Consider the following 21591-nt stretch of genomic DNA (forward strand, 5'->3'; position numbering starts at 1 on the left):
TTCTGTTTAGGTAAAAAAAAAAGAGGAAAGGGGGAATGGGACAAGAAGGGGTTAAATAGCACTCATTCCAATTAGTACTGTAATATTGTTGAAAGGTATTCAACTATTGAGAATAAAGTAATTTACTTAAAAACGTTATTTTATTAACCACTATTAAAATTGTAATAAACATTACAACCATGAAGTAATTCTAATATATCTGTTTGGCTCCACAAAAACAAATAATGCAGCACACAGAAAAAGAAAACACAGCTCCAACCACCCCCCTGTATTCCTGGCCGGTAACTGGATACTCCGGCTTCAGGTGACAGGGATGGTCAAAAACTATGTTCCTAATCTGCTGCAAACTAACAACTACTAAGGTAGAGTAACAATATAATTTTAAAATCAACACATTCACACTATCACACAAACGCGTTTCGGCCGAGCAGCAGCCTTTCTCAATTTGTATTAAACTGACAAGACGAGTGCCATATTGGGAACTCTGATAGGCTCTTTTTAATAGGTTTAATAGGTTACTATTACGAGGTTATTAAAAAAGTCTCTAAAAAGAGTCTATCAGAGAGCTTTAAACAAAAATAGACAGGAACTTTTGAGACCCAAACAAACAGATGAAAATTCCAATCCTTTAAGATTAATTTCAACATACTGTAGCCAAAGCAATCAAGTATCCAATGTGTTATTGAAACATTTGCACATCCTACAATAGGATGAACAACTAAACTCCATACTCCCCACAAAACCATTGTTTACCTATAGACGAGCTGGCAATCTGAGTGACCAATTAACAGTCCGTCATTTCGATATAAATGCAAAAAAGCCCCCATTATATAAAGGCTCAATAGCCTGCGGTAACTGCAAAGTATGTATAGATATGGTTAAAAAGAAAACAATGGTGGATAGGTTCCATAGGAAGTGGACCATTCAGAATCATATTTCTTGTAAAAACCCCAATGTAATATACTGTCTGACCTGCAGTTGCAATTTATTATATGTAGGTATGACTACAAGATTAATGGGCAAAAGAATGACTGAACACCTTAGCAACATTAGTAATGCCGCAAAAGATGTTGAAAATGGTAAACAGATCACCAGTGTTGCTAGACACCACAATGGAAAAACTGGCACTTTTAGATGTTGGGGATTAGAATCACTACGACCAGATGGAACAGGCTTTGTTAAAGAAGGAAGCAAAATGGATATTTAATCTGAACTCTGTAATGTCAAACGGCATGAATGAGAACAATAATTTTTGGGTGTTCCTGTGAATATTGTTGCATAATAATACCAGAATTATCAGGGCTGTACTCTTCAACAGTCTCAATTTTTCCCCAATTTTGTCATGCACCCAGAAGCCTGTTTGGATGCATTTATTATTATAAACATGAATAACTACACTAATTGTCGAAACTAATAGTAGACTTATGCTATTGTCCATTTTTAAATGAGTCTCTTTGTAGAACATTCTGTAAATTAGGACATTCAACCATATTTCTTTCATGTAATTAGCAAGAGTCCATGAGCTAGTGACGTATGGGATATACATTCCTACCAGGAGGGGCAAAGTTTCCCAAACCTCAAAATGCCTATAAATACACCCCTCACCACACCCACAAATCAGTTTTACAAACTTTGCCTCCCATGGAGGTGGTGAAGTAAGTTTGTGCTAGATTCTTCGTTGATATGCGCTTCGCAGCATGCTGGAGCCCGGTTTTCCACTCAGTGTGCAGTGAATGTCAGAGGGATGTGAAGAGAGTATTGCCTATTTGAATTCAATGATCTCCTTCTACGGGGTCTATTTCATAGGTTCTCTGTTATCGGTCGTAGAGATTCATCTCTTACCTCCCTTTTCAGATCGACAATATACTCTTATATATACCATTACCTCTACTGATTCTCGTTTCAGTACTGGTTTGGCTTTCTACTACATGTAGATGAGTGTCCTGGGGTAAGTAAGTCTTATTTTTGTGACACTCTAAGCTATGGTTGGGCACTTTTATATAAAGTTCTAAATATATGTGTTTAAACATTTATTTGCCTTGATTCAGGATGTTCAACATTCCTTATTTCAGACAGTCAGTTTCATTATTTGGGATAATGCATTTGAATAATCAATTTTTCTTACCTTAAAATTTGACTTTTTTTCCTGTGGGCTGTTAGGCTCGCGGGGGCTGAAAATGCTTCATTTTATTGAGTCATTCTTGGCGCGGACTTTTTTGGCGCAAAAAAAATTTCTTTGTCATTTCCGGCGTCATACTTGTCGCAGGAAGATGTGTAATTTTTTTGACGTTTTTGCGCCAAAAATGTTGGCGTCACCGGATATGGCGTCATTTTTGGCGCTTAAAGCATTTAGGCGCCAAATAATGAGGGCGTCATTATTGTCTGCACATTATTTAAGTCTCATTGTTTATTTGCTTCTGCTTGCTAGAAGCTTGTTCATTGGCATTTTTTCCCATTCCTGAAACTGTCATTTAAGGAATTTGATCAATTTTGCTTTATATGTTGTTTCTCTTGTTAAGTGTATCCAGTCCACGGATCATCCATTACTTATGGAATATATTCTCCTTCCCAACAGGAAGTTGCAAGAGTCCACCCACAGCAAAGCTGCTATATAGCTCCTCCCCTAACTGCCATATTCAGTCATTCTCTTGCAAGCCTCAACATAGATAGGAGGTTGTGAGAGTCTGTGGTGATTTATACTTAGTTTATTCTTCAATCAATAGTTTGTTATTTTTAAATGGCACCGGAGTGTGCTGTTTATCTCAGGCAGTATTTGGAAGAAGAATCTGCCTGCGTTTTTCTATGATCTTAGCAGACGTAACTGAGATCCATTTGCTGTTCTCACACATTCTGAGGAGTGAGGTACTTCAGAGGGGGAATGGCGTGCAGGTTTTCCTGCAGATAAGGTATGTGCAGTAAAATATTTTTCTAGGAATGGAATTGACTAAGAAAATACTGCTGATACCGAAGTAATGTAAGTAAAGCCTTAAATGCAGCGATAGCGAGATACATACTCTTATAAAAATGTGTTTTAAAACGTTTGCTGGCATGTTTAATCGTTTTTTTAACGTACATTGGTGATAACACTGTACTGTTGGTATAGCCTTAAATGCAGTAAAAGCGACTGGTATCAGGCTTATTAATAGAGATACATACTCTTGTAAAAATGTGTTTTAAAACGTTTGCTGGCATGTTTAATCGTTTTTTAACATATGTTTGGTGATAAAACTTATTGGGGCCTAAGTTTTTTCCACGTGGCTGGCTTAAATTTTACATAGAAACAGTTAACTGAAGCTTCCCACTGTTGTAATATGAGTGGGAGGGGCCTAATTTAGCGCTTTTTTGCGCAGTTAAAATTACAAAATGAATTATCCAGATTCCCTCAGCAGTCCCATGAATACTACAGGACATTTCTAAAGGGCTAAAAAGACTTCCAAAATCGTTTTTAGGGAAGGTAATCCACAGCTCTGCTGTGGCAGTTTTGTTGTGTCTGTTTTTAAAAAACGTCTATGTCGTTTTTTTTATCTGTTTTTTGCATTAAGGGGTTAATCATCCATTTGCAAGTGGGTGCAATGCTCTGTTACCTTATTACATGTACTGTAAAAATTTCGTTTGTTTTACTGCCTTTTTTCACTGTTTTTCAAATTTTTACAAAATTTGTTTCTCTTAAAGGCACAGTAACGTTTTATATATTTGCTTGTTAACTTGATTTAAAGTGTTTTCCAAGCTTATTAGTCTCATTATTAGTCTGTTCTAACATGTCTGACATAGAGGAAGCTCTGTGTTCATTATGTTTTAAGGCCATGGTGGAACCCCATCTTAGAATGTGTACCAGATGTACTGATTTCATGTTAAACAATAAAGATCATTTTTTGTCTTTAAAAACATTATCACCAGAGGATTCTGTCGTGGGGGTAGTTATGCCGACTAACTCTCCCCACGTGTCAGACCTTTTGACTCCCGCTTTAGGGACTCCCGCTCAAATGGCGCCAAGTACATCAAGGGCATCCATAGCGTTTATTTTACCAGGGGATTCTGTCGAGGGGAAAGTTATGCCGATTAACTCTCCCCACGTGTCAGACCCTTCGACTCCCGCTTCAGGGACTCACGCTCAAATGGCGCCAAGTACATCAAGGGCGTCCATAGCGTTTATTTTACAAGACATGGCAAAGGTGGTGAATAATACTCTGGCAGCAGTATTAGTCAGACTACCTGAAATTAAAGGAAAGCAGATAGCTCTGGGGGTAGATACAGAGCATACAGACGCTTTAAGAACCATGTATGATACTACCTCACAATATGCTTAGTCTGTGGGTGATTTTTTTATTTTTTTTTTACTCAGGGAAGATGATTTAACCTGATTCTGATATTTCTACATTTAAAATTTATGCTTGAGAACCTCCACTTGTTGCTCAGGGAGGCTTTGGCTGCTCTGAATGAATGTGTACAATCGCAGGGCCAGAGAAATTGTGTAGACTGGATAAATAATATGCAGTGCCGGTGTGTACTGATGTTTTTCCAATACCTAAAGAGGTTTACTAAAAAAAATTTTTTAATAAGGAATGGGATAGACCAGGTGTGCCGTTCTCTTCCCCTCCTATTTTTTAGAAGAATGTTTTCTAATAGTTACCACCACGGGACTTCTGGCAGACAGTTCCTAAGGTGGAGAGAAGAGTTTCTACTCTAGCTAAGCGTACCACTACCTCTGGCGAGGACAGTTGTGCTTTTTAGATCCAATGGATAAAAAATGTTTATTCAACAGGGTTTTATCCTGCAGCCCCTTGCATACATTGCTTCTGTCACTGCTGCTGCGGCGTTCTGGGTTGAGTCTCTTGATGAGGCTTTACAGTTAGCGACTCCATTGGATGAATATATTTGACAAGCTTATGCTAGCCAATTCCTTTGTTTTCTGATGCCTTTGTTCATTTGACTAGACTAACGGCTAAGAATTCTGTTTTTTACTATACTGGCACGGAGGGCGCTATGGCTTATATCATGGTCAGCTGTCGTGACTTTAATAAATAAGCTACTTAACTTCCCTTCAAGGGGCAGACCCTATTCGGGCCTGGTTTGAAGGAGATTATTGCTTATATCACTGGAGGAAAAGGTCATGCCCTTCCTCAGGATAGGAATCAAGGGCCAAAAAAGGTCTAATTTTCGTGCCTTTTAAAACTTCAGGGCAGGTGTGGCATCCACTTCCTCTAAGGCAAAACAAGAGGGAATTTTTGCTCAGTCCAAGGCGGGCTGGAGACAATTGGACCTGGAACAAAGATAAGCAGGCCAAGGAGCCTGCTGCTGCCTCTAAGGCAGCATGAAGGAACGGACCCCTATCCGGTAACGGATCCTATAGGGGGCAGACTTTCATTCTTCGCCCGGGCGTGGGCAAGAGATGCCCAGGATACCTAGGCATTGGAATTTATATCCCAGAGATATCTTCTGGATTTCAAAGATTCCCCCCCCCCCAAAAAAAGGGGAGATTTCGCCTTCACAATTATCTGCAAACCAGATAAAGAAGGAGGCATTCTTACATTGTGTACGAGATCCATCCAGTTCCAAGAGAGGAACAGGGACAGAGTTTTTACTCAATTCTGTTTGTGGTTCCCAAGGTGAGGGAACCTTCAGACCTATTTTGGATCTAAAGATCTTAAACAAATTCCTCAGAATTCCGTCATTTAAGATGGAAACTATTCGTACCATCTTAACTATGATCCAGGAGAGTCAATAGAGGACTACAATGGATTTGAAGGATGCTTATCCTCACATTGTGATGCATAAAGATCACCTTCGTTTTTCAGGTTTGCCTTTCTAGACAGGCATTACCAGTTTGTAGCTCTTTCCTTTGGGATATCTACAGCCCCAAGAATCTTTATGGAGGTTCTGGGGTCGCTTTGGCGGTCCTTAGGCCGCGGGGCATAGAAGTGGCCCCTTAGTTAGACGACATCCTGATACAGGCTTCAAACATCCAAATTGCCAAGTCTCATACGGACGTAGTACTGGCATTTCTGAGATCACATGGGTGGAAAGTGAACAAGGAAAGAGTTCTCTATCCCCAATCTCAAGGGTTTCCCTCCTAGGGACTCTGATAGATTCTGTAGAAATGAAAATTTACCTGACGGAGTCCAGGTTGTCAAAGTTTCTAAATTTCTGCAGTGTTTTTCATTCCATCCGCGCCCTTCGGTGGCTCAGTACATGAATGAAATCGGCTTAATAGGTAGCGGCAAGGGACATAGTACCGTTTGCACGTCTACATTTCAGACCGCTGCAACTATGCATGCTCAGTCAGAGGAACGGGGATTACACAGATTTGTCCCCCTGTTGATCCTGGACCAAGAGACCAGAGATTCTCTTCTCTGGTGACTATCTCGGGTCCATCTGTCCAAGGGTATGACCTTCCGCAGGTCAGATGGGACAATTGTTACAATGGATGCCAGCCTTTTAGGTTGGGATGCAGTCTGGAACTCCCTGAAGGCTCAGGGATAGTGGACTTAGGAGGAGACCCCACTAATAACTATTCTGGGAGTGATATTCCATGCTCTTCAGACTTGGCCTCAGTTAGCAACTCTGAGGTACATCATACTCAGTCGGACAATATACACGACTGTGGCTTACATCAGCCATCAAGGGGGAACAGAAGTTCCCTAGTGATGTTAGAAGTCTTACAATAATTCACTGGACAGAGACTCACTCTTGTCTATCAGCTATCCATATCCCAGGTGTTGAGAACTGGGAGGTGGATTTTCTAAGTCGTCAGACTTTTCTTCCGGGGGAGTGGGATTTCCTCCGGAGGTCAAGACCAAGCAGGAGAGGGCTTTGGTGTTTTTGACAGCGCCTGCGTAGCCACGCAGGACCTGGTATGCAGATCTGGTGGACATGTCATCCTTTCCATCACTGTCTCTGCTTCTGAGACAGGTCCCTCTACCTCAGGGTCCTTTCAACCATCTAAATAGAATCAATCTGAGTTGGACTGCCTGGAGACTGAACGCTTGATGTTATCAAAGCATGGCTTCTCCAAGTCAGTCATTGATACCTTAAATACAGACATGAAAGCCTGTCTCTAGGAAAATTGAACATAGATATGGTGTAAATATCTGATTGTTATGAATCCAAGGGTTACTCATGGAGTAAAGCCTGGATTCCCAGGATATTATCTTTTCTCCAAGATGTTTTTGAGAAAAGGGTTGTCAGCTAATTCCTTAAAAGGGACAGATTTTTACTCTGTCTATTTTTTTTTGCACCAGCGTCTGGCAGGTATTCTAGACGTTCAGGCATTTGGTCAGGCTTTGGTTAGATCCAAGCCTGTGTTTAAAACTGTTGCTCCACCATGGAGCTTAAACCTGGTTCTTAAGGCTCTTCAAGAAGTTCCGTTTGAACCTTTTTTGTTCCATAGATATCAATCTTTATCTTGGAAAGTTCCTTTTGGGTAGCTATTTCCTCGACTCGTAGAGTCTCCAAGTTATCTGTATTACAATGTGATTCTCCTTATCTGGTCCTTCGTACGGATAAGGTAGTCCTGCGTACCAACCTGGGTTTTTTCCTAAGGTGGTATCTAACAAGAACATCACTAAAGAGATAGTTGTTCCATGCTTGTATCCTAATCCTTCCTCAAAGAAGGAACGTCTATTACACAATATTGGACGTGGTTTGTGCTTTAAAGTTTTTCTTACAAGTTACTACAGTTTTCATCAAACGTTCACCTTGTTTGTTGTCTATTCTGGACAGAGGAGAGGTCAAAAGACTTCAGCAGCCTCTCTGTCTTTTTGTTAAAAAGCATAATTCATTTAGCTTATGAGACTGCTGGACAGCAGCCTCCTGAAGAGATTGCAGCTCATTCTACTAGAGCTGTGGTTTTCACTTGGGCCTTTTTTAAATGTGGCTTCTGTTGAACAGATTTACAAGACGGAGTCTTGGTCTGCGCTTCATACTTTTTCAAATTTAACAAATTTGATACCTTGCTTCTTCGGAGGCTATTTTTGGGAGAAAGGGTTTTTTTACAGGCAGTGGTAACTTCCATTTAAGTACCTGCCTTGTCCCTCCCATCATCCGTGTACTTTAGCTTTGGTATTGGTATTCCATAAGTAATGGATGATCCGTGGACTGGATACACTTAACAAGAGAAAACATAATTTATGCTTACCTGATAAATTTATTTCTCTTGTAGTGTATCCAGTCCACGGCCCGCCCTGTCACTTTAAGGCAGGTAATTTTTTCATTTGAACTGCAGTCACCACTGCACCCTATGGTTTTTCCTTTCTCTGCATGTTTCGGTCGAATGACTGAATATGGCAGTTAGGGGAGGAGGTATATAGCAGCTTTGCTGTGGGTGGACTCTTGCAACTTCCTGTTGGGAAGGAGAATATATTCCATAAGTAATGGATGATCCGTGGACTGGATACACTACAAGAGAAATAAATTTATCAGGTAAGCATAAATTATGTTTTTTTCTATTACATATTGCAAGATGTCTCAGATTGACCCTGAATCAGAAGATACTTCTGGAAAATTGCTGCCTGATGCTGGATCTACCAAAGATAAGTGTATTTGTTGTAAACTTATGGTAACTGTTCCTCCGGCTGTTGTTTGTAATGAATGTCATGACAAACTTGTTAATGCAGATAATATTTCCTTTAGTAATGTTCCATTACCTGTTGCTGTTCCATCAACATCTAATATTCAGGGTGTTCCTGTTAATATAAGAGATTTTGTTTCTAAATCTATTAAGAAGGCTATGTCTGTTATTCCTCCTTCTAGTAAACGTAAAAAGTCTTTTAAAACTTCTCATTTTTCAGATGAATTTTTAAATGAACATCATCATTCTGATTCTGATAATGATTTTTCTGGTTCAGAGGATTCTGTTTCAGAGGTTGATACTGATAAATCTTCATATTTATTTAAAATGGAATTTATTCGTTCTTTACTTAAAGAAGTCTTAATTGCATTAGAAATAGAGGAATCTGGTCCTCTTGATACTAAATCTAAACGTTTGAATACAGTTTTTAAACCTCCTGTAGTTATTCCAGAGGTTTTTCCCGTCCCTGATGCTATTTCTGAAGTAATTTCTAGGGAATGGAATAATTTGGGTAATTCATTTACTCCTTCTAAACGGTTTAAGCAATTATATCCTGTGCCATCTGACAGATTAGAGTTTTGGGACAAAATCCCTAAGGTTGATGGGGCTATCTCCACTCTTGCTAAACGTACTACTATTCCTACGGCAGATAGTACTTCCTTTAAGGATCCTTTAGATAGGAAAATTGAATCCTTTCTAAGAAAAGCTTACTTATGTTCAGGTAATTTTCTTAGACCTGCTATATCTTTGGCGGATGTTGCTGCAGCTTCTACTTTCTGGTTGGAAGCTTTAGCACAACAAGTAACAGATCATAATACTCATAGCATTGTTAATCTTCTTCAACATGCTAATAACTTTATTTGTGATGCCATCTTTGATATCATTAGGGTTGATGTCAGGTATATGTCTTTAGCTATTTTAGCTAGAAGAGCTTTATGGCTTAAAACTTGGAATGCTGATATGTCTTCTAAGTCAACTTTGCTTTCCCTTTCTTTCCAAGGTAATAAATTGTTTGGTTCACAGTTGGATTCTATTATTTCAACTGTTACTGGGGGGAAAGGAACTTTTTTACCACAGGATAAAAAATCTAAAGGTAAATTTAGGTCTGCTAATCGTATTCGTTCCTTTCGTCACAATAAGGAACAAAAACCTGATCCTTCCCCTACAGGAGCAGTATCAGTTTGGAAACCATCTCCAGTCTGGAATAAATCCAAGCCTTTTAGGAAGCCAAAGCCAGCTCCCAAGTCCACATGAAGGTGCGGCCCTCATTCCAGCCCAGCTGGTAGGGGGCAGATTACGTTTTTTCAAAGAAATTTGGATCAATTCGATTCACAATCTTTGGATTCAGAATATTGTTTCACAAGGGTACAGAATAGGCTTCAAGATAAGGCCTCCTGCAAGAAGATTTTTTCTTTCCCGTATCCCAATAAATCCAGTGAAGGCTCAAGCATTTCTGAAATGTGTTTCAGATCTAGAGTTGGCTGGAGTAATTGTGCCAGTTCCAGTTTTGGAACAGGGGCTGGGGTTTTACTCAAATCTCTTCATTGTACCAAAGAAGGAGAATTCCTTCAGACCAGTTCTGGATTTAAAAATATTGAATCGTTATGTAAGGATACCAACATTCAAAATGGTAACTATAAGGACTATTCTGCCTTTTGTTCAGCAAGGGCATTATATGTCCACAATAGATTTACAAGATGCATATCTGCATATTCCGATTCATCCAGATCACTATCAGTTTCTGAGATTCTCTTTTCTAGACAAGCATTACCAGTTTGTGGCTCTGCCGTTTGGCCTAGCAACAGCTCCAAGGATTTTTACAAAGGTTCTCGGTGCCCTTCTACCTGTAATCAGAGAACAGGGTATTGTGGTATTTCCTTATTTGGACGATATCTTGGTACTTGCTCAGTCTTCACATTTAGCAGAATCTCATACGAATCGACTTGTATCGTTTCTTCAAGAACATGGTTGGAGGATCAATTTACCAAAGAGTTTGTTGATTCCTCAGACAAGGGTAACCTTTTTAGGTTTCCAGATAGATTCAGTGTCCATGATTCTGTCACTGACGGACAAGAGACGTCTAAAATTGGTTTCAGCTTGTCGAAACCTTCAGTCTCAATCATTCCCTTCGGTAGCCTTATGCATGGAAATTTTAGGTCTTATGACTGCTGCATCGGACGCGATCCCCTTTGCTCGTTTTCACATGCGACCTCTTCAGCTCTGTATGCTGAACCAGTGGTGCAAGGATTATACAAAGATATCACAATTAATATCTTTAAAACCGATTGTACGACACTCTCTAACGTGGTGGACCGACCATCATCGTTTATTTCAGGGGGCTTCTTTTGTTCTTCCGACCTGGACTGTGATCTCAACAGATGCAAGTCTGACAGGTTGGGGAGCTGTATGGGGTCTCTGACAGCACAAGGGGTTTGGGAATCTCAGGAGGCGAGATTACCAATCAACATTTTGGAACTCCGTGCGATTTTCAGAGCTCTTCAGTCGTGGCCTCTTCTAAAGAGAGAATCGTTCATTTGTTTTCAGACAGACAATGTCACAACCGTGGCATATGTCAATCATCAAGGAGGGACTCACAGTCCTCTGGCTATGAAAGAAGTATCTCGAATACTTGTATGGGCGGAATCCAGCTCCTGTCTAATTTCTGCGGTTCATATCCCAGGTATAGACAATTGGGAAGCGGATTATCTCAGTCGCCAAACATTACATCCGGGCGAATGGTCTCTTCACCCAGAGGTATTTCTTCAGATTGTTCAAATGTGGGGACTTCCAGAAATAGATCTGATGGCTTCTCATCTAAACAAGAAGCTTCCCAGGTATCTGTCCAGATCCAGGGATCCTCAGGCGGAAGCAGTGGATGCATTGTCACTTCCTTGGAAGTATCATCCTGCCTATATCTTTCCGCCTCTAGTTCTTCTTCCAAGAGTGATTTCCAAGATTCTAAAGGAGCGTTCGTTTGTTCTGCTGGTGGCTCCAGCATGGCCTCACAGGTTTTGGTATGCGGATCTTGTTCGGATGGCTACTTGCCAACCGTGGACTCTTCCGTTAAGACCAGACTTTCTATCGCAAGGTCCTTTTTTCCATCAGGATCTCAAATCCTTAAATTTGAAGGTATGGAGATTGAACGCTTGATTCTCAGTCATAGAGGTTTCTCTGACTCCGTAATTAATACTATGTTACAGGCTCGTAAATCTGTGTCTAGGAAGATATATTATAGAGTCTGGAAGACTTACATTTCTTGGTGTTCTTCTCATCATTTTTCTTGGCATTCTTTTAGAATTCCTAGAATTTTACAGTTTCTTCAGGATGGTTTGGATAAAGGTTTGTCTGCAAGTTCCTTGAAAGGACAAACCTCTGCTCTTTCTGTTCTTTTTCACAGAAAGATTGCTAATCTTCCTGATATTCATTGTTTTGTACAGGCTTTGGTTCGTATAAAACCTGTCATTAAGTCAATTTCTCCTCCTTGGAGTTTGAATTTGGTTCTGGGGGCTCTTCAAGCTCCTCCGTTTGAACCTATGCATTCGCTGGATATTAAATTACTTTCTTGGAAAGTTTTGTTTCTTTTGGCCATCTCTTCTGCTAGAAGAGTTTCTGAATTATCTGCTCTTTCTTGTGAGTCTCCTTTTCTGATTTTTCATTAGGATAAGGCGGTTTTGCGAACTTCATTTAAATTTTTACCTAAGGTTGTGAATTCTAAAAACATTAGTAGAGAAATTGTGGTTCCTTCATTATGTCCTAATCCTAAGAACTCTAAGGAAAGATCGTTGCATTCTTTGGATGTAGTTAGAGCTTTGAAATATTATGTTGAAGCTACTAAAGATTTCCGAAAGACTTCTAGTCTATTTGTTATCTTTTCTGGTTCTAGGAAAGGTCAAAAAGCTTCTGCCATTTCTTTGGCATCTTGGTTAAAATCCTTGATTCATCATGCTTATGTCGAGTCGGGTAGAACTCCGCCTCAAAGGATTACAGCTCATTCGACTAGGTCAGTCTCTACTTCCTGGGCATTTAGGAATGAAGCTTCGGTTGATCAGATTTGCAAAGCAGCAACTTGGTCTTCTTTGCATACTTTTACTAAATTCTACCATTTTGATGTGTTTTCTTCTTCTGAAGCAGTTTTTGGTAGAAAAGTACTTCAGGCAGCTGTTTCAGTTTGATTCGTCTGCTTATAATTTCAGTTTTTTTCATTATAAGATTTAAACTTTGTTTTGGGGTGTGGATTATTTTTCAGCGGAATTGGCTGTCTTTATTTTATCCCTCCCTCTCTAGTGACTCTTGCGTGGAAGATCCACATCTTGGGTATTCATTATCCCATACGTCACTAGCTCATGGACTCTTGCTAATTACATGAAAGAAAACATAATTTATGTAAGAACTTACCTGATAAATTAATTTCTTTCATATTAGCAAGAGTCCATGAGGCCCACCCTTTTTTGAGGTGGTTATGATTTTTTTGTATAAAGCACAATTATTCCAATTCCTTATTTTATATGCTTTCGTACTTTTTTCTTATCACCCCTCTTCTTGGCTATTCGTTAAACTGATTTGTGGGTGTGGTGAGGGGTGTATTTATAGGCATTTTGAGGTTTGGGAAACTTTGCCCCTCCTGGTAGGAATGTATATCCCATACGTCACTAGCTCATGGACTCTTGCTAATATGAAAGAAATGAATTTATCAGGTAAGTTCTTACATAAACTCTCTGCATCAGCTGACTTAAAGTATACTCACAACAAGTCTAAGGAACATTCACAGACCCACATTTGCAGCTGACACTGCTCTCTGCATCAGCTGACTTAAAGTATACTCACAACAAGTCTAAGGAACATTCACAGACCCACATTTGCAGCTGACACTGCTCTCTGCATCAGCTGACTTAAAGTATACTCACAACAAGTCTAAGGAACATTCACAGACCCACATTTGCAGCTGACACTGCTCTCTGCATCAGCTGACTTAAAGTATACTCACAACAAGTCTAAGGAACATTCACAGACCCACATTTGCAGCTGACACTGCTCTCTGCATCAGCTGACTTAAAGTATACTCACAACAAGTCTAAGGAACATTCACAGACCCACATTTGCAGCTGACACTGCTCTCTGCATCAGGTAGTTACAGGAAGATAGTCATCTTATTATATTTCACCCCTGTTTTCTAATAATGTGTATGTTGTAATATGTATTTGCTATTATTTGTATTCTGTATTTTAAATGCATACTGGAGCACACTGATGGGCCATTTATCTTGCTTGTTAAATGGTTTTATTTTCCTCAATGGATACCTCTCTTATCTCTTTAATTTGTGATCTTTCTCTGTGTTTTTTTCTTGTTTTTTATTTTCTTTTTGGCCTGTATGACCCCTAGCACCCTCCCTTAACTTTTTTTGCAGACCAATATAACACTAATTTATCTTTCCCCCAGCTGACTTAAAGTATACTCACAACAAGTCTAAGGAACATTCACAGACCCACATTTGCAGCTGACACTGCTCTCTGCATCAGCTGACTTAAAGTATACTCACAATAAGTCTAAGGAACATTCACAGACCCACATTTGCAGCTGACACTGCTCTCTGCATCAGCTGACTTAAAGTATACTCACAACAAGTCTAAGGAACATTCACAGACCCACATTTGCAGATGACACTGCTCTCTGCATCAGCTGACTTAAAGTATACTCACAACAAGTCTAAGGAACATTCACAGACCCACATTTGCAGCTGACACTGCTCTCTGCATCAGCTGACTTAAAGTATACTCACAACAAGTCTAAGGAACATTCACAGACCCACATTTGCAGCTGACACTGCTCTCTGCATCAGCTGACTTAAAGTATACTCACAATAAGTCTAAGGAACATTCACAGACCCACATTTGCAGCTGACACTGCTCTCTGCATCAGCTGACTTAAAGTATACTCACAACAAGTCTAAGGAACATTCACAGACCCACATTTGCAGCTGACACTGCTCTCTGCATCAGGTAGTTACAGGAAGATAGTTGTTGCAGGAATCTATCGCCCACCAAGCTCCCCTGTGCATTCCATTTCGGACATAGCACAGCTCCTTAGTGAATCCATAACTCAAAACCCAAATAGTGAAATTTTGGTTTTTGGAGATTTTAACATCGATTGGCTGAATCCAAAAAACAAAACGGTCACAATGATCTTTGGAACGGGACCTAAAATACATAAATTACAAAATTCCCATCTTTGCATCAAAACAAAATCCAATTGCACGCTGACCGCAGTCCACTCTTTTAAATACTTAGGTATGTTGTTAGACCCCAATCTATCTTTTGGACTCCACATAGAAAAAATTGCCTCTAAACTTTATCCAAAACTAGGTGCCCTGTACAGAAACAAATCTTGCCTCAGCCCTACAGTAAAGGAAAAGATTGTACAGCAAATGCTGATGCCTATCTTGGATTATGGGGACATAGTATATGCACCTGCTCCGCAAACTCACCTTAATAAACTAAATACGTTATATAACTCGCTCTGCCGCTTTGTGCTACAATGTAACTACAGGACCCACCATTGTGACATGCTAAAAGAACTAAACTGGCTGTCGCTGGAATCCAGACGCACCCTCCATCTTTCCTGCCTTGTCTTTAAGAGCCTTTCTGGGAAGCTCCCACCCTACCTGAGCAGAATGCTCTCCCCTGCTATTCCCACCTCCTATAACCTCCGATCCAATAACAGCACATTATTTAGCTTGCCTCAATACAAAAAAAAAAGCAGCTCGATCCTCCTTTTCCTACAGAGCGCCACAATTATGGAATGACCTCCCTCACACTTTAAAAACTTCCCCAAGCCTAAAATCCTTAAAGAGATCCCTCTATACATATCTCAAAACAGAATGCTCCTGTCATGGTTGATTAAATATTTCATACCTGCTCTATGTTAAATGTTTGCATATAATGTGTATTTTTATTATTGTTTTTGTATTTTATTGTACCCTATTGTATCAATGCAATGTTTTGTGATCCCAGGACATACTTGAAAACGAGAGAAATCTCAATGTATCCTTCCTGGTAAAATATTTTATAAATAAATAAATAAATAAATTATGTTTTGTCCGTATTGATACATACATTAGATCCTTAGAATGTATGATAATCTACATCAGGGATGACCACAGTCAATATTGTAAATGCATACTGTTACCCGGGGGGGGCGTCAATATTCATATAAATAGTTTCGCTTTTGAGAAGGAATAACATAAGCACTACATATAAGTCGTCTCAATGATTTATCATTTACATATAGTATGACACTTCAATAGGAATGGACTCTACGCACACCTAGATTGTAGTTTCGTGTTAAAAGTGATTACTATTGTATGTGTTTGTTTACATTCCATCATCACGTTGTAATTTATCAATGTGCTGATAGTAGGAGTATCTCTTAGAATGAGTACACCATACAGTTCATTTCTTCATTTTAACATTGGTATTCATGAATAATATTATTTAAATAGCACCAAATAATAACACACTCTAGCCATAAACTACAAGTAAAATGATGCAGTCCTTTGAAAGGATGCGCACCTCACATTGATTTATACAGTCCTACTTGTTGTTTTTAAGTGCCGATTATAGGTAACAATTTGCTTCGAAGTGCATGCCTAATTGGGGTATAATAAGCGATTTTGGGCAAAAAACGAATATCCTACATAAAACTGTGTTGATCACAGACAGCAGCGTTACGGAGACATAAACAAGGAAAAATGTCAGGTGCGGATTGGTCGACAATGTCATACTCTCAGCGAATTACTAACCGCACCAAGTACAAACCTCCGGTGACATCATATCGCGTTTGATTCGCCCAATGAAGGGCGTGAACAGAATGCTCGATATGATTGGCTGTCAGCAAATACACACAGGGTATTTAAGGAGTTCCCAATATGGCACTCGCCTTGTCAGTTTAATACACATTGAGAAAGGCCGATGCTCAGCCGAAACGCGTTTGTGTGATAGTGTGAATGTGTTGATTTTAAAATTATATCGTTACTCTACCTTAGTAGTTGCAGCAGATTAGGAACATAGTTTTTGACCATCCCTGTCACCTGAAGCTGGAGTATCCAGTTACCGGCCAGGAATACAGGGGGGTAGTTGGAGCTGTGTTTTCTTTTTCTGTGTGCTGCATTATTTGTTTTTGTGGAGCCAAACAGATATATTAGAATTACTTCATGGTTGTAATGTTTATTACAATTTTAATAGTGGTTAATAAAATAACGTTTTTAAGTAAATTACTTTATTCTCAATAGTTGAATACCTTTCAACAATATTACAGTACTAATTGGAATGAGTGCTATTTAACCCCTTCTTGTCCCATTCCCCCTTTCCTCTTTTTTTTTATATATTACTAAAGGGCTAGCACCAGGGATTATTATATCCTTTATTCCTACATATTTAGGTCACAGTGCCAATATTTCTGCTTTTTCTTATAAGCCTTCTGTTTAGGTGCCTGTCTTGCCCTCCCTTATCATCTGTGTACTCTTCCCAACAGTAATTGATGATGATCCGTGGACTCATCGTGTCATTAGAAAGAAAACAAAATTTATGCTTACCTGATAAATGTATTTATTTCTTGACACAATGAGTCCACGGCCTGCCCTGTTTATTCAGACAGTCTTTTTGTTTTATAAACCTCAGGCACCTTTGCACCTTGTGTTACTTCCTTTCTCTCTTTTTCCTTCGGTCGAATGACTGGGGGTTGTGGGAAGTGATATTTAACAGCTTTGATGTGGTGCTCTTTGCCTCCTCCTGCTGGCCAGGAGTGATATTCCCAACAGTAATTAATGATGATACGTGGATTCATCGGGTCAAGAAAGAAAGTAATTTATCAGGTAAGCAAAAATGTTGTTATTTAAAAGCTGTCAATTCCTAAAAACACGTTTCACATAGTGCAAAGCTGAAAAAATGCACTTTGGTAAAACAAAAAAAAACATGGCAACTGTCTTCTATGGCATATTAATGCCCTGTACATGAAAAGAGCACAGCTACAGTTAAAAACATATTTTTATATCTCAAAATTACTTTAAATAGATAGGGCCAGATTACGTGTAGGAACACAAATGTTTGTGTGCGAGCGATATCGGGTTTTAGCGATCGTTTGCCTTCAGGTTAAATTGCGCTTGTATTAGAAGTTGAAAGTAAACACTTGAGCGCAATTGAAATTAAAGCTCTTCGGGTTAGCGTGTCCTCAGAGCTCTGGTTTACAAAAAAGTGTCACAAAACACACTAAAAATACATCACAAAGTACAATAACACTCATAATATCACCATTTAATACAAATTATCCAAAAAAAATATTGCACAAAAAAGTTGTAAGGGCTCAAAGATATGAGGTCTTAGGTCTTATAGAAGAAAAAGGCAGGCAAATGGCTTTAACATAGACATACATACATATACATGTCTAAAGATGTATATGTATGTATGTATATATATATATATATATATATGTGTGTGTGTGTCTATATGTGTATTTATGTATTTACAGACATATATACACATATAAACAATAATATACATGTACATATATAGAGACATATATATATAAGTGCATTAGAGAAAACCTGTAAAATTGTATTTATGCAATATTCATATTTAATTAACTGTTTTAGTGTGTATTTACTGCAAATATTTCACATTCCAATGTTCTGCACGTAGTAGAATATGTCCTAAGTAGAACATATTCAGATATTCCTAAATATATCTTTATATATCTATACCTATATATAATATAAATATATACGTGTATATATATATATATATATATATATATAGGTATAGATATATACTGTACCAAAATACCATCAGATATATATAAAAATATTTATTTAAGAATAAGTAGAACATATTCTTGTATGTGAAGAACATTGGAAATGGAAATATTCATATTTCTCCAACATAGGTGTGTCCGGTCCACGGCGTCATCCTTACTTGTGGGATATTCTCCTCCCCAACAGGAAATGGCAAAGAGCCCAGCAAAGCTGGCCATATAGTCCCTCCCAGGCTCCGCCTACCCCAGTCATTCTCTTTGCCGTTGCACAGGCAACATCTCCACGGAGATGGCTAAGAGTTTTTTTGGTGTTTAAATGTAGTTTTATTCTTCAATCAAGAGTTTGTTATTTTAAAATAGTGCTGGTATGTACTATTTACTCTGAAACAGAAAAGAGATGAAGATTTCTGTTTGTAAGAGGAAAATGATTTTAGCAACCGTTACTAAAATCAATGGCTGTTTCCACACAGGACTGTTGAGATGAATTAACTTCAGTTGGGGGAAACAGTGAGCAGACTTTTGCTGCTTGAGGTATGACACATTTCTAACAAGACTTGGTAATGCTGGAAGCTGTCATTTTCCCTATGGGAACCGGTAAGCCATTTTCTTAGTTTAGTATAAGAATAAAGGGCTTCATTAGGGCTTAAAAAACTGGTAGACATTTTTCTGGGCTAAAACGATTACTTTACTAAGCATATTTGGCAGATTATAACTATTAATAGTTCTTATAATCTTGGGGATTGTTTTTAAAAAACGGCAGGCACTGTATTGGACACCTTTTTCACTGGGGGCCTTTTCTAGTCATAGGCAGAGCCTCATTTTCGCGCCACTAATGCGCAGTTGTTTTTGGAAAGCAAGGCATGCAGATGCATGTGTGAGGAGCTAAGAACCACTGAAAAAGCTTATAGAAGGCATCATTTGGTATCGTATTCCCCTCTGGGCTTGGTTGGGTCTCAGCAAAGCAGATACCTGGGACTGTATAGGGGTTAAATGTAAAAACGGCTCCGGTTCCGTTATTTTAAGGGTTAAAGCTTTCAAATTTGGTGTGCAATACTTTTAAGGCTTTAAGATACTGTGGTGAAATTTTGGTGAATTTTGAACAATTCCTTCATACTTTTTCACATATTCAGTAATAAAGTGTGTTCAGTTTAAAATTTAAAGTGACAGTAACGGTTTTATTGTAAAACGTTTTTTGTGCTTTGTTGACAAGTTTAAGCCTGTTTAACATGTCCGAACCATCAGATAATGATGTTCTATATGTCTGAAAGCAAAGGTTTCACCCCATTTAAATATATGTGATAATTGTGTCATAGTGTCCAAACAAAGTAGGGACAATAATGCCATAGATAATGATATTGCCCATGATGATTCCTCAAATGAGGGGAGTAAGCATGGTACTGCATCATCCCCTTCTGTGTCTACACCAGTTTTGCCCACACAAGAGGCCCCTAGTACATCTAGTGCGCCAATACTTATTACCATGCAACAATTAACGGCTGTAATGGATAATTCTATTACAAACATTTTATCCAAAATGCCTACTTATCAGAGAAAGCGCGATTGCTCTGTTTTAAACACTGAAGAGCAAGAGGGCGCTGATGATAACTGTTCTGACATGCCCTCACACCAATCTGAAGGGGCCAGGAGGGAGGTTTTGTCTGAGGGAGAAATTTCGGATTCAGGGAAAATTTCTCAACAAGCTGAACCTGATGTTGTAACATTTAAATTTAAATTAGAACATCTCCATAGAGGTTCCGGTGTCCCCTGATGCTTTTCCTATACCCAAGCGGGTGGCGGACATAGTAAATAAGGAGTGGGAAAGGCCGGGCATACCTTTTGTTCCTCCCCCTATATTTAAGAAATTATTTCCTATAGTCGACCCCAGAAAGGACTTATGGCAGACAGTCCCCAAGGTCGAGGGGGCGGTTTCTACTCTAAACAAACGCACTACTATTCCTATAGAAGTTAGTTGTGTTTTCAAGATCCTATGGATAAAAAGTTAGAGGGTTTGCTTAAAAAGATGTTTGTTCAGCAAGGTTACCTTCTACAACCAATTTCATGCATTGTTCCTGTCACTACGGCAGCGTGTTTCTGGTTCGAAGAACTAGAAAAGTCGCTCAATAAAGAATCTTCTTATGAGGAGGTTATGGACAGAGTTCAAGCACTTAAATTGGCTAACTCTTTTATTTTAGATGCCGCTTTGCAATTAGCTAGATTAGCGGCGAATAATTCAGGGTTTGCTATCGTGGCGCGCAGAGCGCTTTGGCTAAAGTCTTGGTCAGCGGATGTGTCCTCCAAGACCAAATTGCTTAACATCCCTTTCAAGGGTAAAACACTGTTTGGCCCTGACTTGAAAGAGATTATTTCAGACATCACTGGGGGAAAGGGCCACGCCCTTCCTCAGGATAGGTCTTTTAAGGCTAAAAATAAGCCAAATTTTCGTCCCTTTCGCAGAAACGGACCAGCCTCAAATTCTACACCCTCTAAGTAAGAGGGTAATACTTCTTAAACCAAGCCAGCCTGGAGACCGATGCAAGGCTGGAACAAGGGTAAGCAGGCCAAGAAACCTGCCACTGCTACCAAAACAGCATGAAGTGTTGGCCCCCGATCCGGGACCGGATCTGGTGGGGGGCAGACTTTCTCTCTTTGCTCAGGCTTGGGCAAGAGATATTCAGGATCCTTGGGCGCTAGAAATAGTTTCTCAAGGTTATCTCCTGGAATTCAGGGAACTACCCCCAAGGGGAAAGTTCCACAGGTCTCAATTATCTTCGAACCAAATAAAAAGACAGGCATTCTTACATTGTGTAGAAGACCTGTCAAGAATGGGAGTTATTCATCCTGTTCCATTAGGAGAACAAGGGATGGGGTTTTACTCCGACCTGTTCATAGTTCCCAAAAAAGAGGGAACATTCAGACCAATTTTAGATCTCAAGATTCTAAACAAGTTTCTAAGGGTTTCATCGTTCAAAATGGAAACCATTCGAACGATCCTTCCTACCATCCAGGAAGGTCAATTCATGACCACGGTGGATTTAAAGGATGCGTACCTACATATTCCTATCCACAAGGAACATCTTCGGTTCCTAAGGTTCGCCTTTTTGGACAAGCTTTACCAGTTTGTGGCACTTCCATTCGGATTAGCCACTGCTCCAAGGATTTTCACAAAGGTACTAGGGTCCCTTCTAGCGGTGCTAAGACCAAGGGGCATTGCAGTAGTACCTTAC

General features: G+C 39.3%; 1 protein-coding gene across 3 annotated transcripts in view; it reads left to right on the forward strand.

Annotated features, from left to right (window-relative positions):
• Positions 1-21591, forward strand: part of MAP3K5 (mitogen-activated protein kinase kinase kinase 5) — a 690524-nt gene that overhangs the window by 646467 nt on the left and 22466 nt on the right. The window lies entirely within an intron of this gene.

Source organism: Bombina bombina, chromosome 4 (genome assembly GCF_027579735.1).
Source record: "Bombina bombina isolate aBomBom1 chromosome 4, aBomBom1.pri, whole genome shotgun sequence".
NCBI lineage: Eukaryota > Metazoa > Chordata > Amphibia > Anura > Bombinatoridae > Bombina > Bombina bombina.